Raw genomic sequence first — 27,753 nt, forward strand, 5'->3', positions numbered from 1 at the left:
AGGTAAAGGTCTACCTTCATTCTTTTGCATTGGATATCCAATTTTCTCATCACCATGTATTGAAGAGATTGTCCTTTCCCCCATTTGTATTCTTGGCACCTCTTTTGGGTTTCTGGACCCACTTCCAATGCATGTGTATTGGTCATAGTGTGGCTTCCCACAATACCAAGCAACTCTTAGGCAGTAGGGTGTCCAATAATTCAACTCAATTTTTACAGTATCTACCCAGAGATAGCATGAGATAATAGGGTTCGGTCCTACAGGGCCATCCCCCTCCCCACTTCAGACACAAGTTGCACGTACAGGTTATTACCTGTATTTCTGACCAACTGGCTATAAAACAAAAGTTCTCACTGACCTCCTCCTGAGGTTTGATGTATTTGCTAGAGTGACTCACAGAATGACTTACTTACTAGATCCCCAGTTTATTATAAAAGGATGTAAGTCAGGAAAAGCCAGATGGAAGAGATGCATAGGGCAAGGTATGAGGAAAGGAGTTTCTATGCCCTCTCCAAGCACACCTCACTTCCAGCACTTCTGTGTTTTCACTAACCTGGAAACTCTCTGAACCCCATCCTTCTGGATTTTTATAAAGGCTTCATTACATAGCCATAGCTTATTATATCATTGACCATTGGTGATTGAACTCCATCTCCAGCCTGTCTCTATTCCTGGAGGTCAAGGCTAGTGGGGGGGAGGCTGAAAGTCCCAACCCTCTAATCACATGTTTTGCTCCACCATCCATCAGCCTCCTTCCTTAGGTGCTTTTCAAAAATCATCTCATTAACATAAGAAACACACTTTTATCACAGTCAACACTAGAAATTCCAAGGGTTTGGGGAACTCTGTGCCAGAAATTGGGATGAAGAACAAATACATATTTCTTAGAAGTCAGAGTATCATAGCACTCTTGTCAAAATCAATTGACAGTATGTCTGTGGGTTTATTTCTGGGCTCCCTTTTCTGTTCCATTGGTATATATGTCTGTTTTTATGCTAGTACCATATTGTTTTTATTATAGGAACTCTATAATAAAATTTAAAAGCGCGAAATGTAATGCATACAGCTTTATTGTTCTTGATCAAAATTATTTAGGCTATTCAGGGTCTTTTGTAGTTCTATATGAACGTTAGGATTGTTTTTGCCATTTCTATAAAAAAATGCAATCGGAATTTTGATGGAGATTGCATTGAGTCTGTAGATTGCTTTGCATAGTGTAGACATTTTAACAATATTGTTCTAATACATGAACATGGAATTTATTTCCACTTATGTCTGCTTTCATTTCCTTTATCAGTATTTTATAGTTTTAAGCACAGAAGTTTTTCACATCATAGGTTAAGTTTATTCCTAAGTGTTAGTTTGGATGGATGGATGGATTGATTGATGCTGCTGTGAATGGAATTTCCTTTTCAAATAATTTGTTAATATATAGAAATACAACTATTTTCTTATGTTGATTTTCTATTCTGCAACTTTACTGAATTCATTTATTCTAGCAAGATTACTTGTGGAGTCTTTAGGTTTTCTACATATAAGATTTTGTCATCTGCCAATAGATAATTTTTTCCTCTACAATTTAGATGCTTTTAAATTCCTTTTCCTTGCCTAATTTCTCTAAGACTTCCAGTGCTATGTTAAATACAAGTGGTGAAAGTGTGCATCCTTGCCTTTTTTATATCTTAAGTAAAATGTTTGGGGGGATGTGTTAAATAGGTGATGGAGATTAAGGAGTACACTTGGGATGAGCACCAGGTGTTGTATGTAAGTGTTGAATCACTAAATTGTACACCTGAAACTAATATTATACTGTATGTTAATGAACTGAAATTTAAATGTAAACAAAAGTTTTCAGTTCTTCATCATAGGCTATACTGTTAGCTGTGGGCTCGTCATACATGTACTTTATTGTGTTGAAGTTAGTTGTTTCCATACCTAACTTGTTGAGAATTTTTATCATGAAAGGATGTTTACTTTTGTGAAATGCTTTTCTACATCTATTAAGACGATCATGTAATTTCTACCCTTCATTTTGTTAATGTAGTTTAGAACATTAATTTGTGTATATTGAATTATTCATGCATCCCAGGGATAAGTCCCACTTGATTCTGGTGCATAATCCTTTTAATTTGCTGTTGAATTTGGTTTGCTAATATTTGGTTTAGGATTTTTGCATCCAAGTTTATCAAGGAAATTGGCCTGTAGTTTTCTTTTCTTGTGGTGTCTTTTGGTGGGTATCATGGTCATACTGGCTACATAAAATGAACTTGGAAGTGTTTCCTCTTCTGTTTGGAAAAATTTAAAGAATATTAATTTTAATTCTTTTTACGTATTTGGTAGAATTCATGAGTAAAGCCATTTGGTCCTGGGCTTTCTTTTTTGGGAGTTTTTGATTGCTGACTCAATATACTTGTTATTGGTCTCTTCAGGTTTTCTATTATTTTTGTTCATTCTTAGGTTATAATTTTCTAGAATTGACAACTTGTCAGTACATAATTATTCACAATATTCTCTCATGAATTTTTAAAATTTATATACATGGCATTGGTTGTAATGTCTCCTTTTCCATTCCTGATTTTATTGGACTCTTCTCATTTTTTCTTAATCTAGCTAAGGATATATCAACTTTGTTTTAAAAAAAAAACTCATCAGTTTTTCTACTTTTCTAGAATTCAATTTATTTCTGCTGTAATCTTTATCCAACTTATTTCTGCTGTAATCTTTATTAGTTTCTTCTAATATTCGACTTAGTTTGTTCTTATACTGATTTATTGAGGTGTAAATTTAGATTGTTTGAGATCTTTCATTTTAATGTTGGCATTTATTTCTATAAACTTCCCTTTTACTCATGCTTTAACTGCATACATAAGTTTTGTTATGTTTTCATTTTCCTTGGTCTCAAGATATATATTTGTAAATTTTTCCTTATGATTTCTTCTTGGACCTAGAAAGAATGTGTTTAGTTTCCATGTATTTGTTAAGTTTTCTGTTTTCCTTCTGTTACTGGGTTATAGTTTTATTCTGTGTGGTTGGATGAGATACTCGGGATGATTCCAGTCTTCTTAAATTTATTAAGATTTGTTCTGTGACCTAGCATGTGATCTATCCTAAAGAATGTTCCATGTACACTTGAGAAAAATATGTATTCTGCTGCTGTTAGGTGGTATGTGCTGTATATGCCTATTAGGTCCGTTTGGTCTGTAGTATTGTTCAAGTCTGTGGTTTTCTTTTTGATTTTCTATTTGGGTTATTCAAAATAGGGTATTGAAGTCTTATGCTATCATTTTATTTTTCCCTTTAGCCCTGTCAATGTTTACTTTATGTGGTAGGTACTCCAAGGCTAGGTGTATATATAATTGTTGTATCTTCCTGGTGAATTGGCACTTTTATCATTATGTAATGACCCTCTTTTTCTCTTATAATAGTTATCTATTTAAAGTCTGTTTTTGTCTGATATAAATATAGCTATTCTTGTTCTCTCTCAGTCACCATTTGCATAAAATATATTTTTCTACCCCTTTCAAATTGTCCTAAAATCTAAAGTGTGTCATTTGTAGATAATATATATTTGGTTCTTTTAAATTCATTTTTCCACTCTATGCCATTTGATTGGTGAGTTTAATGTACTTACATGTAAAGTAATTGTTGACAAGTAAGGATTTGCAATTGCCATTTTTGTTTTGTCTGTTTTGCAGTTCATTTGTTCTTCTCTTCTTCTCTTGCTATATTTTTGTATGATTTGACAATTATTTTTGAAGTGATATACTTTGATCTTCTGCATTTATCTTTATGTACCAACTATGTTTTTTCTTTTGTGGTTATCATGAGACTTACATAAAACTTCTTACAGATCCAATAGTCTCTTTTAAACTAAGAACAACTTAACATCAGTTACAAACAAGAACTTTACACTTTTATTTCCCCCACACACACTTTTTTCTTATTAATGTCATAATTTACTTCTTTTTAGATTATGCACCTATAACAAATTTTGTGGTTTTAGTTATTCTTATAGTTAAAAAGATCTTTTAAAACTAGGGTTAAAAGTGATTTATGCGCCATCATTACTGCATTATATTATTCTGTATTTGTCTACATTTTTATTCTTACTGGTGACATTTATATTTTCATATGCTTTTGTGTTGTTGTTTAGCATCCTTTTGTTTCAACTTGAAAAACTCCATTTAGCACTTTTGTAAGGCAGGTCTAGTGATTAGGAACTCCCTCAGTTTTTGTCTTGGGAGTATCTCTTTCATATCTAAAGGACTGCTTTTACAAGTATAGTATTTTTGGTTGTCAGTGTTCTTGTTGTTGTTGAGCACTTTGAATATATAATTCTAGTCTTTCTTGGCCTACAAGGTTTCTCCTGAGAAATCTGCTTATGTGTAATGGGAGGGCTTGTATGTGATGAGTTATGTTTTTCTTTATGCTTTAAAATTCTGTCTTTGCCTTTTGACAATTATAATGCATCTCAATGAAGACCTCTTTAGGTTCTATCTGTTCTGATTTTTTAGGCTTTGCAAATTTATATGTCCATTTTGCTCCCCAGAATTGGGAATCCTTTGGTTATTATTTCTTAGAATAAGATTTCTACCGCTTTCTGTCTCTCACTTCATTGGTCTCCCAATACTTAATGGTATTCAAGAAGTTATGCAGGCTTTCTCCACTCTTTTCATTCTTTTATCTTTTTGTTTTCCTGGCTGGATAATTTCAAAGAACATGTATTCAAGTTTGCTGATTCATTTTTCTGCTTGGTTGAGTTTGTTGTTGAAGCTCTCTCTTGTTTGTTTCCTTGTTTGTTTTGCATATTTTTAGATCAGTCATTGTGTTCTTCAGGTATAGAATTTCTGTTTGATTCTTTTTATGGTTTCTATATCTTTTTTAAACTTACATTTTGTTCCATTGACTCCTTGATTTGACTTAGTTGCTTACCTATATTCTCTCATAACTCAATGAATTTTTAAAAAATAATTATTTTTTAATCTTTGTCAGGCATTTCATAGATTCACATTTCTTTAGGGTAACTTTTTAGAGGTTTTTTTGTTCCTTTGGTCGAATCATATTTTCCTAATTCTTCCTGATCCTGTAGCCTTACACTGTTATCTGCACATTTGAATAAGCAGTCACATCTTCCAGTCTCTACAGACTGGCTTTCTCAAGGAGAGCTCTTCATTGGTTAGCTAAGCCAGAAATTCTGTGCTGGATGGTTGGTAGAGTCCACAGGTGGACTGGCTGGCAGGGTCCACAGGGGGCCCTGTCTGAGCAGGCCAAGTACTAGTGTCCATAAGCGGACATTCCTGGTGCCAGGGTCTATGGGCACGTGAAACCAGTGCCAGGGTCCATAGGCATGTGGATTTGCTGTCAGGGGATCAAAGGTCAGATGTTGAGATCCATGTGCTAATTGTTCAGAGCCCCCATCACCTTTCCCCTTTTATGGCTGCCCTCAGGTTATCTAGTCAGTTTCTTAAGTGCTCTGAATGAGGCATGACAGAAGCAGTCCTCTCAGTTAGACTCTGAAAGGCTTAGGAAGTCAGATGTTCACTTTACTCTTGCCACCATGGGAGAACTTGTGGACTGGAGGGAGGTCTCTCGTGCTATGCTGTTCTGGCTTAGGGGATAGGTGATGTTGGAAATGTGAGTGTTCTTCTTAAACTTTTCAATGCATATATCTCATTTCTGTGCTCCACTAGGGTGCCATAACCTCTCATCTGGATTCCAGAGCTCTCATGAAGGTATTTTCATCTATAAATGATTGTTCAATTGATGTTTTTGTTTTAGACAATGGCTACAGCCGCCTATTCCACTATCTTGCTGACATCACTCTAATATTTAAATACTTAAATAATAAAAAGTATCTTCTTTGACTTCAGTGGAATAAAAAACTAGAAATCTCTAGCAGAAAATGGGAAATTTTACATATATGTGGAAATTAAACAACAGAGTCCTGAATAATCAATGGATTAATGAAGATATCACAAGTGGAATTAGAAAATATTTTGAAACAAATGAAAAAGAATTACCACAATGTACCAAACTTTAAGAGATGTTACTAAAGAAGTATTCAGAGTGAAATTTATATTTGTCACTGGTGAATTCTGCCAAACATTTAAAAATTATCACCAATCTTTTGTAAACTTTTTCACTAATTGTAACAGAAGAGACTACTTATTCTATGAAGCCAGCATAATCTGATACTAAAGGCAGATAAAGACATCCTAAAGAAAAAAAAAACGCTATAGCCCAATATCTCTTATAAATATAAATGTAAATATTATTAATAAAATACTAGCAAGCCAAATATAGTTGCATATTAAAAGGATTATACATCAGGACCAAGTCGCATTATTCCTGGGATTATAAGAATGTCTCAATGTATGAAAATCAAAGCAGTGGGGGAAACCATATGTTATCATCTTAATTGATGTAGACAAAGCACTTAACAAAATCTAACGCCCTTTCATGATAAAATGCTCAACAAACTGAGAATATATGGAAACTTTTTCAACATTTTTGAAGGGCATTTATATAACTTAATAACTTATTAACTTAATAACGTTATAACTTAATAACATTATTATACTCAGTTGTGAAAGACTGAAAGCTTTTCCCATGAGATCAGGAATAAGACAAGGATGCCCAATTTTGTTACTTCTTTTCATAAGTGTACTGGGAGTTGTCTCTGTTCAGAACATTTAGGCAAGAAACACATATAAAAGGCATCCAAATTAGAAAGGAAGAAGCAAAGCTATCTTTATTCACAGATAACATGATCCTATATATAGACAATCCTAAAGCATCCCTCCAAAACTAGTAGACTTAATAAACAAATTTAGTGAAGTTACAGATACGAGATCAACACACAAAAACCAGTTGTATTTTTATGCACTAGCAAGGAACTATCCAAATTTGCAATAAAGGAAACAGTCTTATTTATAATAGTATCAAAGGTAATATAACATCAAAAAGAATACAATAGATAAAAATAGATTTAACCAAAGAGGAACCAGACCTGTACACTAAAAACAAAGCATTGTAAAATGAATTTTAAAAGACCAAAAGAGATAGATACCCCATGTTTATAGATTGCAAAACTTAATGTTGCTACAACAACAGCACTACCCTAACTAATCTGTATATTTAATACAATCCATTTCAAAATCTCAGTGAGCAAATATTGCACAAATGGAAAAGCATATCCTTCTTATGGAATTGCAAAGGATCTTAAATTAAAAAAAAAAACCTTGAAAAATTAAAAACATTTTGGAGGATTCACACTTTGTGATGTCAAACCTTACTACTAAGCTATAGTAATCAAGGCTCATATTGGCATAAGAATAGACATAGAGGTAAATGGAATAAAATTTAGAGTCCAGAAATAAATTCATACATCCAAGGTCAATTGATTTTTGACAATTGTGCAGACTCTTCAATGGGGAAAAAATGTCCTTAACAAAGGGTGCTGAGACAACTCATGCAAAAGAATGAAGTTGGATCCCTACCTCACATCATATGTAAAAACCAATGTGGAGGTCAAACTCACAAACCATGAGATCATGACCTAAGCTGAAATCAAGAGTAGGATGCTTAGCCAACTGAGCCACTCAGGTGCCCCCTGAAGCTTATTTTTTAGCTCTCTCCATATGTTGTCATATCTTGGCCACTGGTCAGTAGCCATAGTGGAGGTAGCATGGTGGAAGGAAATGGTATATTTTAAAAGTTAAGTCTATTTGCAGTGAAGAAACTAATTTGGATGGAGAGGAAGGTGTTGTATGCTAATTTGGCTGTCATCCTGGTAGTAGATATATAGAGTACCTCTGATTATTTTGCAATAAAAGGCTTTTCCGTTTATATCTGATCAGCAGGTATCATAAAATAGTGAACAGAAAGACTGGTTAAAGATGATTTTTCCTGTTACATGACACTATATTGTGGATTACATAGATCTCTAGATTTGAGAGAAATTTATAATATGATAAACTCATCCAGAGTAGGTATATGGAACTTGAATGCTGGTCAGCATTTGAGCCAATGTCTATGCCATCTGTATAGAACTGATTAGCCAAGAGATGAATGAGCATTCATACAAACACACATGTAGCAGATTCTCTCTTGCTCCCCATCCCTGAATGATAGTATCATTCTTTTTGAGGGGAGGAGGTAACATTCTGGGTGAAGTAATTTCTGGAAATTCAGTTCTAACATGAGTACCTCTCACATGCCAGCCGCAATGTGGATATGCCTAAGGCACCTCAAATTACTGATTCTACGAGATTAAATCTAATACTGACTAAAGACATCTGTTTGCCACATACAACACTGTATATTCTTATAATTTTCTTCTTGTAATCATTTTAACAATCCAAAGATAATTTCATTTTTGCTTTTGTTTCTTTTAACTCAGGAGACATATCTAGAAAAAAGTTGCTACTGCTGATGTCAAAGAAGTTACTGCCTGTATTCTCCTCTAGGATTTTAATGGTTTCAAGTATGAGTTTAGGCCTTTAATCAATTTTGAATTTAGTTTTGCATATGGTGTAAGAAAGTCCAGTTTCATTCTTTTGCATGTTGCTGTCCAGTTTTCCCAGCACCATTTGTTGAAGAAACCTTTTTCCACTGGATATTCTTTCCTGATTTGTTGAAGATTAAATGGCCATATAGTTGTGGGTTCATTTTTGGGCTTTCTATTCTGTTCTATTCACATGTGTGTCTATTTTTGTGCCAGTACCATACTGTTTTGCGTACCACAGCTAATATAACTTGTTGTCTGGAATTATGCCTCCAGTTTGCTTTTCTGTTTCAAGGTTGCTTTGGATATTCAGGGTTTTTTTGCGGTTCCATACAAATTTTAGGATTGTTTATTCTAGCTCTGTGAAAAAAACTGTTGTTGGTGTTTTGAGAGGTATTGTATTAAATGTGTAGATTGCTTTGGGTAGTATAGGCATTTTAAAAATATTTATTCTTCTAATCCATAATCATGGAATATCTTTCCATTTGTTTGTGTCTCCTTCAGTTTTTTTCATCAGTGTTTCATAGTTTTCAGAATACAAGTCTTTCACCTCTTTGGTTAGGTTTATTCCTAGGTATCTTAAGGTTTTTGGTGAAATTGTAACTGGAATAGATTCCTTAATTTCTCTTTCTGCTGTTTCATTGTTGGTGTATAGAAATGCAACAGATTTCTGTACACTGATTTCATATCTTGTGGTTTTACTGAATTATCAGTTCTAGAATTTTTTTTGGTGGAGTTTTTCAGGTTTTCTATACATAGTATCCTGTCATTTGCCAACAGTAAAATTTGACTTCTTCCTTAGTGATGTGGATGCCTTTTATTTCTTTTTGTTGTGTGATTGCTATGGCTAGGACTTCAAGTATTCTGTTGAATAGGAGTGGTGAGAGTGGACATCCCTGTCTTGTTCTTGGCTATGGAGGAAATGCTCTCAGGTTTTCCCCATTGAGGATGACATCAGCTATGGATTTTTCATATATGGCTTTTATTATGCTGAGGCATGTTCCCTCTAAACCTACTTTCTTGAGGGTTTTTATCATGAATGGATGTTGTACTTTGTCAAATACTTTTTCTGCATCTCTGGAAATGATCATATTGTTTTTATCCTTTGTATTATTGATGTGTTTATCATCTTGATTCATATGCAAATATTGAGCCACCCTTGTATCCTGAGAATAAATCCCACTTAATCATGGTGAATAATTTTTTTTAATGTATTGTTGGATTTGGTTTGCTAGTATTTTTTTTTTTTTTGAGAATTTTTGCATCTATGTTCATCAGAGATATTGGCCTGGAGTGCTCTGCTTTTTGTCGTGTTTTCATCTGGTTTTACTATCAGTGTAATGCTGGACTCATAGAATGAATTTGAAAAATTGTCTTCCTCTCCTTTTTTTGGAATATTTTAAAAAGAATATGTACTAATTTTTTTTACATGTTTGGTAGAACTCCCCTGTGAAGCTACCTAGTCCTGGACTTTTTTAGGGGGAGTTTTTTGATTACTGATTTAATTCCATTGCTGGTAATCAGCAATTTTCTATTTCTGCTTCAGATTGGGTAGGTTATATATTTCTAGGAATTTATCCATTTCTTCTAAATTGTCCAATTTGTTGGCATATAATTTTCCAATATACTCTCTTACAATCATTTATATTTCTGCGGTGTTATTTTTCCTCTTTCATTTCTTTCTTTTTTTTCATTTAAATACCTTCCAAGATTTTATTTAACTTCAAGTTAGTTAACACATAGTGTAATATTGGTTTCAGGGTAGAATTTAATGCCCATCACCCATTTAGCCCATCCCCCACCCAACTCCCCTCCAGCAACCCTTAGTTTGCCCTTTGTATTTAAGAGTCTCTTATGGTTTGCCTCCCTCTCCGTTTTTATCTTATTTTTCCTTCCCTTCCCCTATGTTCATCTGTTTTGTTTTTTAAATTCCACATATGAGTGAAATCATATGGTATTTGTCTTTCTCTGACTGATTTATTTTGTTTAGCATGATACACTCTAGTTCCATCCATGTCATTGAAAATAGTAATATTTCATTATTTTTGATGGTTGAACAATATTCCATGTATGTGTGTATGTATGTGTGTGTATATATGTGTGTGTGTGTGTATGTATGCACATACATACACACATACATACACACATATCTTCTTTATCCACTCATCATTTGATGGACATTTGGGCCCTTTTATATGTCTGTTGTTGTTCATCTGGATATCTGCTTTTGAAAAACATGTATTCCTGTCTTCAGCCCATTTTTTAACTGGATTATTTGTTTTTTGTGTAATGAGTTTTATAAGTTCTTTATATATTTTGGATAGTGACCCTTCATTGGATATGTCATTTGCAAACATCTCCCATTTTGTAGGTTGCATTTTAGTTTAGTTGATTGCTTCCTTCACTGTGCAAAAGATTTTTGTTTTGATCAAGTCCCAAAAGTTTATTTTTGCTTTTTTCCTCCTTGCCTCAGGATACATATCTAGTAAGAAGTTGTGATGGCTGATGTCAAAGAGGTTACTGTCTGTGTTCTCCTCTAGGATTTTAATTGTTTCAGGTCTCACATTTAGGTCTTTCATCCATTTTGAATTTAGTTTTGTGTATGGTGTAAGAAAGTAGTCTAGTTTCATTCTTTTGCATGTTGCTGTTCGGTTTTCCTAACACCGTTTGCTGAAGAGACTTTTTTCCATGGGATATTGGGATTTCCTGCTTTGTCAAAGATTAATTGCACATATAGTTGTGGGTTCATTTCTTGGTTTTCTATTCTGTTCCATTGATCTATGTGTCTGTTTTTGTGCTAGTACCAAACTGTCCTGATCACTACAGCTTTGTACTGTAATTTGAAATCTGGGATTGTGATGCTTCAAGCTTTGCTTTTCTTTTTCAAGATTGTTTGGCTATCTGGGTCTTTTGTTGTTCCATACAAATTTTAGGATTATTTATTCTAGCTCTGTGGAAAATACTGTGGGTATTTTGAGAGGTATTGCATTGAATGTGTAGATTGCTTTGGGTAATATAGACATTTTAACAATATTTATTCTATTAATCCATGAGCATGGAATGTCTTTACCTTTTTTTGTGCCCTCTTCAATTTCTTTCATCAGTGTTTTTATAGTTTTCAGAGTATAGCTTAAATGTCCATTGACTGATGAATGGATAATAAAGACCTCGCTCTCTCTCTCTCTCTCTCACACACACACACACACACACACACACAGGAAAATTACTCAGCCATTTACAAAAAATGAAATCTTGCCATTTGCAACAATGTGGATGGAGCTAGAGTATTATGGCAAGCAAAATAAATCAGAGAAAGAGAAATTACCATATGATTTCACTCATATGTAGAATTAAAAAAACAAAACAAATGAATATAGGGAAAAAGAGAGAGGCAAGCCAAGAAACAGACTCTTAACTATGGAGAACAAATGGAGGATTACTAGAGGGGATTACTAGAGGATTACTAGAGGTGGGAAGGTGGGTTGAATAGGTGATGGGGATTAAGGAGGGCACATTTTGTGATGTGCACTGGGTGTTGTATGTAAGTGGTGAATCACTAAATTATAAACCTGACACAAATATTACACTGTGTGATAACTAACTGGAATTTAAATAAAAACTTGAAAAAAAAAAGAAACAAATGAACACAGAGGGGGAAAAGGGAGAGGCAAACCAGCAAACAGACTATAGAGAACAAACTGATGTGTACTAGGGGGAGATGGTCAGGGAATGGGTTAAATAGGTGAAGGGTATCAAGAGGGGCATGTGTTGTGATGAGCACTGACTGTTATATGTAAGTGATGAGTCACTTAATTATACAACTGAAACTAATATTGTACTGCATGTTAACTAGCTAGAATTTAAATAAAAACTTGGAAAAAAGTAATGATCTTAAAGATAATCACTGGACTTGAGAAAAGAGTGGAGGACATCAATGAGACCCTTAACAAAGAGAAAAAAAAAGAACCAATCAGAGACAAAGAATACAATAAATGAAATTAAAATATACTAGTTGTAATAAATTGTAGCCTAGAGCGAACAAAAGAATGAATCAGCACCCGGAGGAGAGTAATAGATAGGAATCAAACTGAGCAGATGAGAGAAAAAAAATTATACATAATAAGAATAGACTTAGGCAACTCAGTGATACCATCAAGCATACTAACATTCATACTGTAGGGATCTCAGTAGGAGAAGAGAGAGAAAATGGGGCAGAAAATTTATTTGAAGAAATAATAACTGGAGGAAGAAAACAGAAATCCCAATCAGGGAGGCACAGAGATGCCCCAACAAAATCAAACCAAGAAAGTCCATAACAAGACACATAGTAATTAAAATGGCAAAGAATAGTGTGAGAAGGAGAATTTTAAAAACAGCAAAATAAAACACTTAGATACAACGGAAACCCCATAAGGCTGTCAGCTGATTTTTCAGCAGAAATTTTGCAGGCCAGAAGAGAGTGCCATGATATATTCAAAGTGTAAAAGGAAAAAATCTGCCACCAATAACACTCTATCCAGCATAGCTCTTATTCAGAATAGGAGGAGAGAGAAAGAGTTGCCCAGACAAACAAAAGTTAAATGAATTTATGACCACTAAGCCAGTCCTACAATCAATGTTAAGGGAGACTCTAAGTGGAAAGGAAAGACCATAAAAGTAAGAAACGTAGGAAACACAAAAGCAGAAACAATAAGTACATCTGTAGAAATCAGTCAAGGGACTCACAAAATGAAAGGATGTAAGGCATGACAACATGTACTTAAAATGTTAGGGAAAGAGGAATGAAGAATGAGTGCAAACCTAAGTGACTATCGACTTAATATAGACTGCTATAAGCAGAAGATGCTGTATACAAACCTAATGGTAACCGCAAATCACATACCGGTAATAGATCCGTAAAAAAATAATAATAACAGGAATCCAAGTATATCACTAAAGAAAGCCAACTAAATGTGAGAGAAGAGAGCAAGGGATGAAGAAACGGAGAAGAACGACAAAAACAAACATAAAACAAGTAACAAGATGGCAATAAATACATACCTATCAATAATTACTTTGAATGTATGTGGACTACATGCTCCAATCAAAAGACATAGGGTGATGGAATGTATAAAAACAAAACAAGACCCATCTATATGCTGCCAAGAGACTCATTTCACACCTAAAGGCACACACAGGTTGAAAGTGAAGAGATGGAGAAGCACTTATTGTGCAAATGGGTGTGAAAAGAAAGCTTAAGTAGCAATACTGATATTGGACAAAATAGTATTTACAACAAACTAAATACTACATTAAATGTTAACTAACTTGGATTTAAATAAAATCTTGGAAAGAAGAAAAAAAAAACACTACAGTGAACTGTCACCTCACACCAGTCAGAATGGTGGCAGGAAGCAACAGGTGTTGGTGAGCATGTGGAGAAAGGGGAACCCTGTTACAGTGTTGGCAGGACTGCAAACTGGAGCAGTCCCTCTGGAAAAGAGCATGGAGCTTCCTCAAAAAGTTACAAATAGACTATTGTTGATAGTGCTGCTATAAAAATGGGGGGTGCATGTGTCCCTTCGAAACAGCACACCTGTATCCCGTGGATAAATGCCAAATAGTGCAATAGCTAGCCAAACTATGGAAAGAGCCCAAATGTCCATCGGTGGATGAATGGATAAAGAAGATGTGGTATATATATACAATGGAGTATTACTTGGCAATCAAAAAGAATGAAATCTTGCCATTTGCACCTACGTGGATGGAACTGGAGGGTATTATGCTAAGTGAAATTAGTCAGAGAAAGACAAAAATCATATGACTTCACTCATATGAGGACTTTAAGAGACAAAACAGATGAACATAGGGAAGGGAAACAAAAATAATATAAAAACAGGGAGGGGGACAAGACAGAAGAGACTCATAAATATGTAGAACAAACAGAGGGTTACTGGAGGGGTGGGGGGGATGGGCTAAATGGGTAAGGGGCATTAAGGAATCTACTCCTGAAATCATTGTTGCACTATATGCTAACTCATTTGGATGTAAATTTTAAAAAATAAAAAATAAAATTACAAAAAAAATTACAAATAGAACTACCCTATGATCCAGCAATTGCACTACACGTAGTTACACAAAGGATACAAACCTACTGATCTGAAAGAATACATATACTCCAAGGTTTATAGAAGCATTATCAACAATAGCCAAATTATGGAAAGTATGATCATTATTTTAAATATCAGGCATATTGTCTCCATTTCATTTAGGTCTCTTTCTGTGATTTTGTCCTGTTCTTTTATTTGGGACCTATTCCTCTGTTTCCTCATTTTGTCGAACTATCTGTGCCTGTTTCTCTGCGTTAGGAAAATCAGTTGCAACTACTGGTCTTGAAAGGAGTGAGTGGCCTTAAGAGGATGTCCTGAAGTACCCTACAGTACGGTGTCCCCTATTCACCAGAACCTGGCGCTTCAGCAGTGTGTCCTACATGTGTGGCATTGTACCCTGCTGTTGGGGCTGAGCCACTTTTTCCTTTAGTGCAGTCATCTGCAGTGGTTCTCTTTGCCTGTGGAGGGCAGTGTTTGGCAGCTTTGGTGTTAGACCTATCTGGAGCCGCCTTGGGCTTGCCTTGAGTCAGAAGTGGTGTTCGTGAGATGGAGTAGCACAAAACCTCAGGGCACTTTCCCTGTGTTGTCCTCTGAGAAGCTCTCTTTGGTGGGTTGGGCCTGCAGTCAGACCAGTTGTGTGCCCCGATCCCCCTGCTGGGGCTGCAGTCTAACTGGTGTGTGTGTTTATCTTTCCCTCTCCTTGGGGCAGGAGTGTCTTTGGAGAGATGCTGGCCCGTCGCGGCTGCTTACACACTACCAGGCCTGTGGTACTGCTTTGGGTGGGCTCTGGCCAAGAACATATTGGGGATGTGTGGAGCTGCAATGTGCTCGCAGGCTGGATATGTAGCATTTGCAAGATTTACACACTGATCCTCTGGGGGAGGTAACGTGCTGCCACTGGGACCAAGGCTGGTGTGGCTGGAGAGAGTGGATCTGAAAAGTGTCAGGTGGGGGGGGGGGATCTGAAAAGTGTCAGGTGCCTGATGCTGGTCCTTTGTGGGAGGGAACGTTCAGGGCTAGGACTGAGGCAAGCCTGGCTGGAGAGGCTAGATCTGCTGAAGCACAGGGAGGTGATGTGGTGACGTAAGCAAGTTAGATGGTAGACGTCACCAGCTGTGCTGGTTCCCGCAGATGGCCTTGTATTTATGCCAGGTGGCTAGGGAGGGAAAGGACACCTGTCAGCTCCTTTGTTCCTAGAGGACTCCCCCAACAGTCTGCATCCCTCCAGGACACACCCTGAAATGAGCAAACAATTCTACCTCCTGTACGACCTTGGTATTTTTCAAACGGCTTTCTCTATGCTGTATCTCCATGGGCTGTTTGTTATGCTGTCTCTCTAAGGATGGGACGCCCATTTTCTTCTCACTCTCCCCACTCTCCTAGACCTGAGCCACCTGATTTTTAAAATTCCAGATTTTAAGTACCACTGGTTATAAGAACTAATGAAATTCTGCCCCATTGACATTGCCCAATTTGCCATTGGTTTTCAATGTCAAATGTTATGGGGTTTCATCTTCCCCATGTAGGCTCCCCAGTGTGATAATCTATTTTTCTCCCCTCACCACACCTATGGATGTCTCCCTCCTGCAGATAGCCCCACAGGTCTGTTTAGCTCCCCACTGCATCTCTGCCCTTTCTACCCTCCTTGGTGTGGCCTCTTCTCTACATATAGTTGTGGAGTTTGTTCTGCCAGTCTTTGGGTCGCTTTCTGGGTTATTTACACTGATATGAGTGTTGTTTAGTTGTATCAAAGGGATAAGGTGAGCTTAAGGTCCACTTGCTCTGCCATCTTCCCACACTTGTTTTGCGGCCTAATATGTGATCTGTCCTCAAGAATGTTCCATGTGCACTTGAAAAGAATGTATATTCTGATGTGTTTTTGGAATGAATTGCTCTGTATATATCTGTTTATTCCATCTGGTCTAATGTATCATTTAAGGCTATGGTTTCCTTGTTAAATTTCTGTCAAGATGATTTATCTATTAATGTAAATAGATATTAAATACCCTACTATTACTGTATTACTCCCAATTTTTTTCCTTTATGTCTGTAAATATTTGCTTAATATTTTTAGGTGCTTCAATCTTGGGTTAATAGATACAGTTGTTGTATCCTGTTGGATTGATCCCTCTATCATTCTATAATGCCCTTCTTTGCCTCTTGTTATAGTCTGTTTTAAAATCTCTTGTGTATGATCTAAGCATTACTACCTTAGCTTCTTTTTATTTCCATTTGAGTGGAATATCTTTTTCTATCTCTTCACTTTCAGTCTGTATGTGTCTTTCTTTAGGTCTGAAGTGAGCCTGTTATAGACAAGATACAGTTGGGTCTTGTTTTTTTTAGCCATTAACATGTCCTTAATTGGAGCATTTAATCCATTTATAATTAAAGTAATTATTGATAGATATGTACTTATTATTTTTTTTCTGGTTGTTTCTGTAGTTCTCTTTTCCCTTTCTTCTCTTGCTCTCTTCCCTTGCAATTTGATGACTTTCTTTAGTGTTGTGTTTGGGTTCCTTTCTCTTTATTTTATTGTTCCTTTGATTGCATATCTACATAGGTTTTTGTTTGGTGGTTACCATGAGGTTCATGTATAAAACCCTATGCATATAGTAGTCTATTTCAAGTTGATGATCACTAAAGCTGAAACACATTCTAAAAGCACTGCATTTTTTACCACCTCCCCACCTCTCCTTTATTTTGGGGGAAGAGTTTCAGAAGGATAGGCATTTGGTAAAATATTTGGCAAATATTTGGTAAAATTCACCTCTGAAGCCATCTGGTCCTGGGTTCTCTTTGGGGGACTTTTTGTTTACTGATTCTATCTCCTTACTAGTAATAGTCTGTTCTTTCTATTTCTTCCTGATTCAGTCTTAGTAGGTTGTATATTTTAAGAATGTTTCCATTTCTCCTCACTTGTCCTGATGTTCTGTATATAGGTTTTTTTTCATAGTAGCCTTTTATTATTTTTCATTTCTTTTATATCATTTGTAATCTCTCCTTTTTAATGTATAATTTTATTGATTTGGATCTTCTCCTTTTTCCTTGGTTAGTCTAGCTAAAGGCTTGTCAATTTTATCTTTTCAAAGAACTAACTGGAACGTTTGTTACTTTTTCTATTGTCTTGTTTTGTGTTTATTTCTGCTCTAATCTACATGAATTCCTTTTCATATAACTTTGGGTTGTTTGTTTTTTCGGGTTCCTTTATACATAGAGTTACCTTGTTTATTTGAGATATTTCTTGTTTATTGATAGTCCATTATTGCTATAAACTTTACTCTCAGAACTGCCTTTGCTACATCACGTAAGTTTTTTTTATACATTGTGTGTCCATGTTTGTTTTAAGATCCGTTCTAAATTTTGAGATGAAGCGGGACTATAATTTGGGGTAAACCTGTTTAATCTCGGATGAACTCATCTGAATTTTTTCTGGTTTGAAGGTCATTGAATCAAGGTATTTGTGGCCCTTTGTGGTACAGATCAGTGCCTGGAGCTCCTAGTGTAAGGCATAGACACTGCCCCATCTGCTGAGTTCAGTGACTTGCTCCGTGGCTGACAGCATCTCCACCAAGCCTTATTATATTCCTGAGAGGACATACATTTGTTTTGAATGAAGCTAAAACTGTCACTAAGTGATTTAATGTAAGTCATTAAGTGGTCATTTTTAAGACCAGTGCAAATACTTCTCAGCTCTACCACTGTTATGTTCAAGTATACAGTGAGCCCTCTGTTCATACCATTGGAGGCTGTTCAGTACTTACAAAGCATAGTGGCAACACTGGAGGCCAGAGGCTTGACAGGTGCTCAAATTATTAAATGCTGGTCGGCAACATGCACAAAGGAAACAATCGAAAGACAGAGAAAGGCTCCCAAAAAATCTCGGTAAAAGAAGAATTGGACTGCTTATTGTTGGGCTAAAAGAAGATGTTATATGTGCTCATTGTTGACAAGTCAAAGCTAATGGTAGTTCTGGGAGATAAGATGGTTGACCTGTTTGGATGGTAGTGAGAACAAGCCTGAGACTCTTCATCTTTAAAATACTGGATGGTGGGGCGCCTGGGTGGCGCAGTCGGTTAAGCGTCCGACTTCAGCCAGGTCACGATCTCGCGGTCCGGGAGTTCGAGCCCCGCGTCAGGCTCTGGGCTGATGGCTCAGAGCCTGGAGCCTGTTTCCGATTCTGTGTCTCCCTCTCTCTCTGCCCCTCCCCCGTTCATGCTCTGTCTCTCTCTGTCCCAAAAATAAATAAACGTTGAAAAAAAAAATAAAAAAAAAATAAAATAAAATAAAATACTGGATGTTACTCTCATACATAAGTACAAAATTAGCAATCCCCAAACCAGGGTATTTCCAATAAATTATATATTTATTGTAATATGTAACTCTTACATATACATATACATATACATATACATGTATTCTTGCCAATTCCTATATTCCTGCCTTTTCCCTTCATAAATAATATTACGATCTTCATCTGTCCTTTCTCTTAGTTGTATAACATGTACCTAAGGAATATTTAGTTTTGATAGTTTTAATGTTAAAAACAAGTGATATGCTATATAATTGTTATGGATTTGTTTTCACTTCCAAGCTGTACGTAGCTTTAGTTCAATTATTTTTAATTTTTCTGTAATATCCCTTAGAGTTCTATTCATTTAGTGTGTTCTCCAGTCAAATGTTTTCTGTTCCTACAAGGAATCTGAAAAGGAAAACTCTACGTCTAGTCCTACAGACAAAAAACTCCTGCCAAATAATGTTCCCACTTAACTTGATATCTACACAGACACACACTAGACCGGGAGGCTGTAATTTTCTTATAGTTCCTGGTCCAGAAATAGGCAACCTGTATGAGCTGTGGATTATTCGGAGCTCATAAAGCAGTTGCAGGCTCAGCAGCTGCTTTATGCCACAGAGAAAGGTCAGCAGATCAGTAACAATATGTGTCAATTGCACAATGGCTGCTGCTTCCCTTCAGCCCTCCAAATATTCCAAGATTCTCCTTTGTGGCTCACCCTAACTAGAAACACACAAGGTGAATTGTGGGAAATGTACTTCAACCTAGCCAAGTTGGCACATTACAAAGACATCAAAGAATGTGACACCTTTATTTTTTTTCTAGATCAAGTGGCATTAATGTCTTTTAGTGATAGATTTATCTGAGCTGATGTTTTTTTTTTTTTTTTCTTCTTCAAGCAGGGGTCAAACTGTTATGCTTCTGATTCATATAATCTGCCTGAAGGAGAAAGCTTCTTCTTGAATTCATATTTGACACCTGTCCCCTCTGTTAGAAATCTTCTACAGATAATAGATCATCCTTCTCCCAGAGCCACATTAATGCATTGAGGATGTACCTTATCACTTAGAATTTCTTATTACAAGGAAGCCTATTCCAAAGCCCTTCTAAATGAGCTCTTTAATACTCTAATAGACTGTAATATACTCTTCCCAACAGGACTAAAGTGGCCCTATACCAGAGTCAAGAGAAGAATCCAAAACTCTCCTGTCCATTGGAGTTTGATACTTATGATTTGTTTATTTGCTTTTTTTTAGTGATCCTATTAATAGAATAGATGCTCCCTGCCCCATGAATACATGCATAAAACTGCACACTGGCCTAGGCCTCACTGGAAACTGTGATTAGAACAGTTTATCTGTGAACCCAGCATCCATGGTTTACTTCTGCTCTGACGTGGTTTTTGAAGTGCCACAGATATTGCAATGGTAAGTTACTGGGACTCTAAAAGCACGAATATTATCTATTAGGAATGTGTCCCAACATTTCCTTATTCTACTGAATGTCATCAATGACTCTTCTTAACTTTCTTCTCTTTCTTCTTTTTTTTTTTTAATTTTTTTGATGTTTATTTATTTCTGAGACAGAGCATGAGTGGGGGAGGGGCAGAGAGAGAGGGAGACACAGAATCCAAAGCAGGCTCCAGGCTCTGAGCTGACAGCACAGAGCCTGACGTGGGGCTCGAACTCATGAACCGGGAGATCCTGACCTGAGCCAAAGCCGGACGCTCAACCGACTGAGCCACCCAGGCGCCTCTCTTCTTTCTTCTTCTTAATCTGTGATTCCAGTGCATCAGAATAGGGGATAAAAAAGTTTGTATGCTTTAGCTTTATGGTATGGTGAAAGCAGTTTCAGAGGCAAGGAAATGTGGAGTCCATTCAATATGGAGAAGGTGTGCAATAAAGGATAAGCCAGATCCTGCAATGCTTGAGAAGATGAATGTAAATTTAAAAATCTAGCTTTGGCAGAATTGTATCTATCATTTGGAATAATGTTGACTTCGGTGGGAAAGAGGCCTGGAGGTTTTGGATATGTAGTATGAATTCTGGGTCTTAGTTGCCATACTGTACAGGACAGTTATTTTAAAAAATGCATGACCCCAGTATAATCTGAGCTCTTTCAAGGAACCCAATGGAACAACATCAGAGGGATAGTCCCATCTCTGGCAGATGGGGAGGAATATAAAAAGGCAAGGAAAATGTGTGCTTCGTAGCTGAATACCAGAATATTCTGCTTAAAACAAGATCTCTATTTGGACTTCTTCTTTTTTTTTTTTTTTTTTAGTTTTAAAAAGATAATTTTATTTTATTTTTTTTGTATTTATTTATTTATTTAAATTTTTTTTTATTTTTTTATTATTTTATTTTATTTTATTTTTTAATATATGAAATTTATTGTCAAATGGGTTTCCATACAACACCCAGTGCTCATCCCAAAAGGTGCCCTCCTTGATACCCATCACCCACCCTCCCCTCCCTCCCACCCCCCATCAACCCTCAGTTTGTTCTCAGTTTTTAACAGTCTCTTATGCTTTGGCTCTCTCCCACTCTAACCTCGTTTTTTTTTTTTTCCTTCCCCTCCCCCATGGGTTTCTGTTAAGTTTCTCAGGATCCACATAAGAGTGAAACCATATGGTATCTGTCTTTCTCTGTATGGCTTATTTCACTTAGCATCACACTCTCCAGTTCCATCCACGTTGCTACAAAAGGCCATATTTCATTTTTTCTCATTGCCACGTAGTATTCCATTGTGTATATAAACCACAATTTCTTTATCCATTCATCAGTTGATGGACATTTAGGCTCTTTCCATAATTTGGCTATTGTTGAGAGTGCTGCTATAAACATTGGGGTACCAGCGCCCCTATGCATCAGTACTCCTGTATCCCTTGGATAAATTCCTAGCAGTGCTATTGCTGGGTCATAGGGTAGGTCTATTTTTAATTTTCTGAGGAACCTCCACACTGCTTTCCAGAGCGGCTGCACCAATTTGCATTCCCACCAACAGTGCAAGAGGGTTCCCGTTTCTCCACATCCTCTCCAGCATCTATAGTCTCCTGATTTGTTCATTTTGGCCACTCTGACTGGCGTGAGGTGATATCTGAGTGTGGTTTTGATTTGTAATTCCCTGATAAGGAGCGACGTTGAACATCTTTTCATGTGCCTGTTGGCCATCCGGATGTCTTCTTTAGAGAAGTGTCTATTCATATCTTCTGCCCATTTCTTCACTGGGTTATTTGTTTTTCGGGTGTGGAGTTTGGTGAGCTCTTTATAGAATTTGGATACTAGCCCTTTGTCCAATATGTCATTTGCAAATATCTTTTCCCATTCTGTTGGTTGCCTTTTAGTTTTGTTGGTTGTTTCCTTTGCTGTGCAGAAGCTTTTTATCTTCATAAGGTCCCAGTAATTCACTTTTGCTTTTAATTCCCTTGCCTTTGGGGATGTGTCGAGTAAGAGATTGCTACGGCTGAGGTCAGAGAGGTCTTTTCCTGCTTTCTCTTCTAAGGTTTTGATGGTTTCCTGTCTCCCATTCAGGTCCTTTATCCATTTTGAGTTTATTTTTGTGAATGGTGTGAGAAAGTGGTCTAGTTTCAACCTTCTGCATGTTGCTGTCCAGTTCTCCCAGCACCATTTGTTAAAGAGACTGTCTTTTTTCCATTGGATGTTCTTTCCTGCTTTGTCAAAGATGAGTTGGCCATACGTTTGTGGATCTAGTTCTGGGGTTTCTATTCTATTCCATTGGTCTATGTGTCTGTTTTTGTGCCAATACCATGCTGTCTTGATGATTACAGCTTCGTAGTAGAGGCTAAAGTCTGGGATTGTGATGCCTCCTGCTTTGGTCTTCTTCTTCAAAATTACTTTGGCTATTCGGGGCCTTTTGTGGTTCCATATGAATTTTAGGATTGCTTGTTCTGGCTTTGAGAAGAATGCTGGTGCGATTTTGATTGGGATTGCATTGAATGTGTAGATAGCTTTGGGTAGTATTGACATTTTGACAATATTTATTCTTCCGATCTATGAGCAGGGAATGTCTTTCCATTTCTTTAAATCTTCTTCAATTACCTTCATAAGCTTTCTATAGTTTTCAGCATACAGATCTTTTACATCTTTGGTTAGATTTATTCCTAGGTATTTTATGCTTCTTGGTGCAATTGTGAATGGGATCAGTTTCTTTATTTGTCTTTCTGTTGCTTCATTGTTAGTGTATAAGAATGCAACTGATTTCTGGACATTGATTTTGTATCCTGCAACTTTGCTGAATTCATGTATCAGTTCTAGCAGACTTTTGGTGGAGTCTATCGGATTTTCCATGTATAATATCATGTCATCTGCAAAAAGCGAAAGCTTGACTTAATCTTTGACAATTTTGATGCCTTTGATTTCCTTTTGTTGTCTGATTGCTGATGCTAGGACTTCCAACACTATGTTAAACAACATCGGTGAGTGGGCATCCCTATCGTGTTCCTGATCTCAGGGAAAAAGCTCTCAGTTTTTCCCCATTGAGGATGATGTTAGCTGTGGGCTTTTCATAAATGGCTTTTATGATCTTTAAGTATGTTCCTTCTATCCCGACTTTCTCAAGGGTTTTTATTAAGAAAGGGTGCTGGATTTTGTCAAAGGCTGTTTCTGCATCGATTGACAGGATCATATGGTTCTTCCCTTTTTATTTGTTAATCTGATGTATCACGTTGATTGATTTGCGAATGTTGAACCAGCCCTGCATCCCAGGAATGAATCCCACTTGATCATGGTGAATAATTCTTTTTATATGCTGTTGAATTCGATTTGCTAGTATCTTATTGAGAATGTTTGCATCCATATTCATCAGGGATATTGGCCTGTAGTTCTCTGTTTTTACTGGGTCTCTGTCTGGTTTAGGAATCAAAGTAATACTGGCTTCATAGAATGAGTCTGGAAGTTTTCCTTCCCTTTCTATTTCTTGGAATAGCTGGGGAAGGATAGGTATTATCTCTGCTTTAAACGTCTGGTAGAACTCCCCTGGGAAGCCATCTGGTCCTGGACTCTTATTTGTTGGGAGATTTTTGATAACCGATTCAATTTCTTCGCTGGTTATGGGTCTGTTCAAGCTTTCTATTTCCTCCTGATTGGGTTTTGGAAGAGTGTGGGTGTTTAGGAATTTGTCCATTTCTTCCAGGTTGTCCAATTTGTTGGCATATAATTTTTCATAGTATTCCCTGATAATTGTTTGTATCTCTGAGGGATTGGTTGTAATCATTCCATTTTCATTCATGATTTTATCTATTTGGGTCATCTCCCTTTTCTTTTTGAGAAGCCTGGCTAGAGGTTTGTCAATTTTGTTTATTTTTTCAAAAAACCAACTCTTGGTTTCATTGATCTGCTCTACAGTTTTTTTAGATTCTATATTGTTTATTTCTGCTCTGATCTTTATTCTTTCTCTTCTTCTGCTGGGTTTGGGGTGTCTTTGCTGTTCTGCTTCTATTTCCTTTAGGTGTGCTGTTAGATTTTGTATTTGGGATTTTTCTTGTTTCTTGAGATAGGCCTGGATTGCAATGTATTTTCCTCTCAGGACTGCCTTCGCTGCGTCCCAAAGTGTTTGGATTGTTGTATTTTCATTTTCGTTTGTTTCCATATATTTTTTGATTTCTTCTCTAATTGCCTGGTTGACCCACTCATTCGTTAGTAGGGTGTTCTTTAACCTCCATGCTTTTGGAGGTTTTCCAGACTTTTTCCTGTCGTTGATTTCAAGCTTTATAGCATTGTGGTCTGAAAGTATGCATGGTATGATTTCAATTCTTGTATACTTATGAAGGGCTGTTTTGTGACCCAGTATATAATCTATCTTGGAGAAGGTTCCATGTGCACTCGAGAAGAAAGTATATTCTGTTGCTTTGGGATGCAGAGTTCTAAATATATCTGTCAAGTCCATCTGATCCAATGTCTCATTCAGGGCCCTTGTTTCTTTATTGACTGTGTGTCTAGATGATCTATCCATTTCTGTAAGTGGGGTGTTAAAGTCCCCTGCAATTACCACATTCTTATCAATAAGGTTGCTTATGTTTATGAGTAATTGTTTTATATATTTGGGGGCTCCGGTATTCGGCGCATAGACATTTACAATTGTTAGCTCTTCCTGATGGATAGACCCTGTAATTATTATATAATGCCCTTCTTCATCTCTTGTTACAGCCTTTAATTTAAAGTCTAGTTTGTCTGATATAAGTGTGGCTACTCCAGCTATCTTTTGGCTTCCAGTAGCATGATAAATAGTTCTCCATCCCCTCACTCTCAATCTAAAGGTGTCCTCAGGTCTAAAATGAGTCTCTTGTAGACAGCAAATAGATGGGTCTTGTTTTTTTATCCATTCTGATACCCTATGTCTTTTGGTTGGCGCATTTAATCCATTTACATTCAGTGTTATTATAGAAAGATACGGGTTTACAGTCATTGTGATGTCTGTATGTTTCATGCTTGTAGCGATGTCTCTGGTACTTTGTCTCACAGGATCCCCCTTAGGATCTCTTGTAGGGCTGGTTTAGTGGTGACAAATTCCTTCAGTTTTTGTTTGTTTGGGAAAACCTTTATCTCTCCTTCTATTCTAAATGACAGACTTGCTGGTTAAAGGATTCTCGGCTGCATATTTTTTCTGTTTAGCACACTGAAGATCTCGTGCCAATTCTTTCTGGCCTGCCAAGTTTCAAAAGAGAGATCAGTCACGAGTCTTATAGGTCTCCCTTTATATGTGAGGGCACGTTTATCCCTAGCTGCTTTCAGAATTTTCTCTTTATCCTTGTATTTTGCCAGTTTCACTATGATATGTCGTGCAGAAGATCAATTCAAATTACGTCTGAAGGGAGTTCTCTGTGTCTCTTGGATTTCAATGCCTTTTTCCTTCCCCAGTTCAGGGAAGTTCTCAGCTATTATTTCTTCAAGTACACCTTCAGCACCTTTCCCTGTCTCTTCCTCCTCTGGGATACCAATTATGCGTATATTATTTCTTTTTAGTGTATCACTTAGTTCTCTAATTTTCCCCTCATACTCCTGGATTTTTTTTTATCTCTCTTTCTCTCAGCTTCCTCTTTTTCCATAACTTTACCTTCTAGTTCACCTATTCTCTCCTCTGCCTCTTCAATCCGAGCTGTCGTCGTTTCCATTTTGTTTTGCATTTCGTTTAAAGCGCTTTTCAGCTCCTCGTGACTATTCCTTAGTCCCTTGATGTCTGTTACAAGAGATTCTCTGCTGTCCTCCATACTGTTTTCAAGCCCAGCGATTAATTTTATGACTATTATTCTAAATTCACTTTCTGTTATATTATTTAAATCCTTTTTGATCAGCTCATTAGCTGTTGTTATTTCCTGGAGATTCTTCTGAGGGGAATTCTTCCGCTTGGTCATTTTGGATAGTCCCTGGTGTGGTGAGGGCCTGCAGGGCACTTCCCCTGTGCTGTGGTGTATAACTGGAGTTGGTGGGCGGGGCCGCAGTCAGACCTGATGTCTGCCCCCAGCCCACCGCTGGGGCCACAGTCAGACTGGTGTGTGCCTTCTCTTCCCCTCTCCTAGGGGCGGGATTCACTGTGGGGTGGTGTGGCCCGTCTGGGCTACTTGCACACTGCCAGGCTTGTGATGCTGGGGATCTGGCGTATTAGCTGGGGTGGGTAGGCAAGGTGCACGGCGGCAGGGGGGGCAGGCTTAGCTCGCTTTTCCTTAGGTGATCCACTTCAGGAGGGGCCCTGTGGCAGCGGGAGGGAGTCAGATCCGCTGCCGGAGGTTTGGCTCCGCAGAAGCACAGAGTTGGGTGTTTGCGCGGAGCGAGCAAGTTCCCTGGCAGGAACTGGTTCCCTTTGGGATTTTGGCTGGGGGATTGGTGGGGGAGATGGCGCTGGCAAGCGCCTTTGTTCCCCACCAAACTGAGCTCTGTTGTCCGGGGGCTCAGCAGCTCTCCCTCCCTTTGTCCTCCAGCCTTCCCGCTTTCTGAGCAGAGCTGTTAACTTATGACCTCCCAGACGCTAAGTCCCGCTTGCTGTGGGAACACAGACCGTCAGGCCCCTCCGCTTTTGCAAGCCAGACTCGGGGGCTCTACTTGGCCGGCGAGCCGCCCCTCCGCCCTGGCTCCCTCCCTCGCCGCCCTTCCTACCCTCTTCCGTGGGCCTCTCCTCTGTGCTTGGCTCCGGAGACTCTGTTCTGCTAATCCTCTGGCGGTTTTCTGGGTTATTTAGGCAGGTGTAGGTGGAATCTAAGTGATCAGCAGGACGCGCGGTGAGCCCAGCATCCTCCTATGCTGCCATCTTCCTAAAAAGATCTCTATTTGGACTTCAACATTAATTTCTATCTGTGGTCTTCACTCTCCACAGAAGTAGAGTTTGAGTTTATTTTTATAAAATAAGAGATAAAATCTATTACTAGGTAGCTTAACTGAAGTTATCTGAATTGTCTTGAGATTTTTTTTCACTGTTTTATATAATTTTTATTTCTTTGTTTTTACATTCCCAGTCAAAACATTTTTTTTCCAGAGTTACTTAGGTTAGTTCCTTTCCTTTTTATTGAAGTATAATTAACAGTGTTATATTAGTGTGAAGTGTACAATATGATGATTTAACAGTTCTATGTATTACTCAGTACTTATTATGATAAATGTATTGAAGAGTCTTTTTTTGTGTCTGTTTTTCCCTTTGTTCATTTGTTTATTAAATTCTATGTATGGGTGAAATCATACGGTATTTTTCTTTCTCTGCCTGGCATATTTTACTTAGCATTATGCCCTCTAGGTCCAACCATGTTGTTGCAAATGGCAAAATATCCTCCTTTTTTTATGGCTGGGTTATATTTAATTGTGTGTGTATACAACATCTTCTTTATTAATTCATCTTTTAATATGAATAGCCATATC

The sequence above is a fragment of the Lynx canadensis genome, chromosome B3 (assembly GCF_007474595.2).
Source record: "Lynx canadensis isolate LIC74 chromosome B3, mLynCan4.pri.v2, whole genome shotgun sequence".
NCBI lineage: Eukaryota > Metazoa > Chordata > Mammalia > Carnivora > Felidae > Lynx > Lynx canadensis.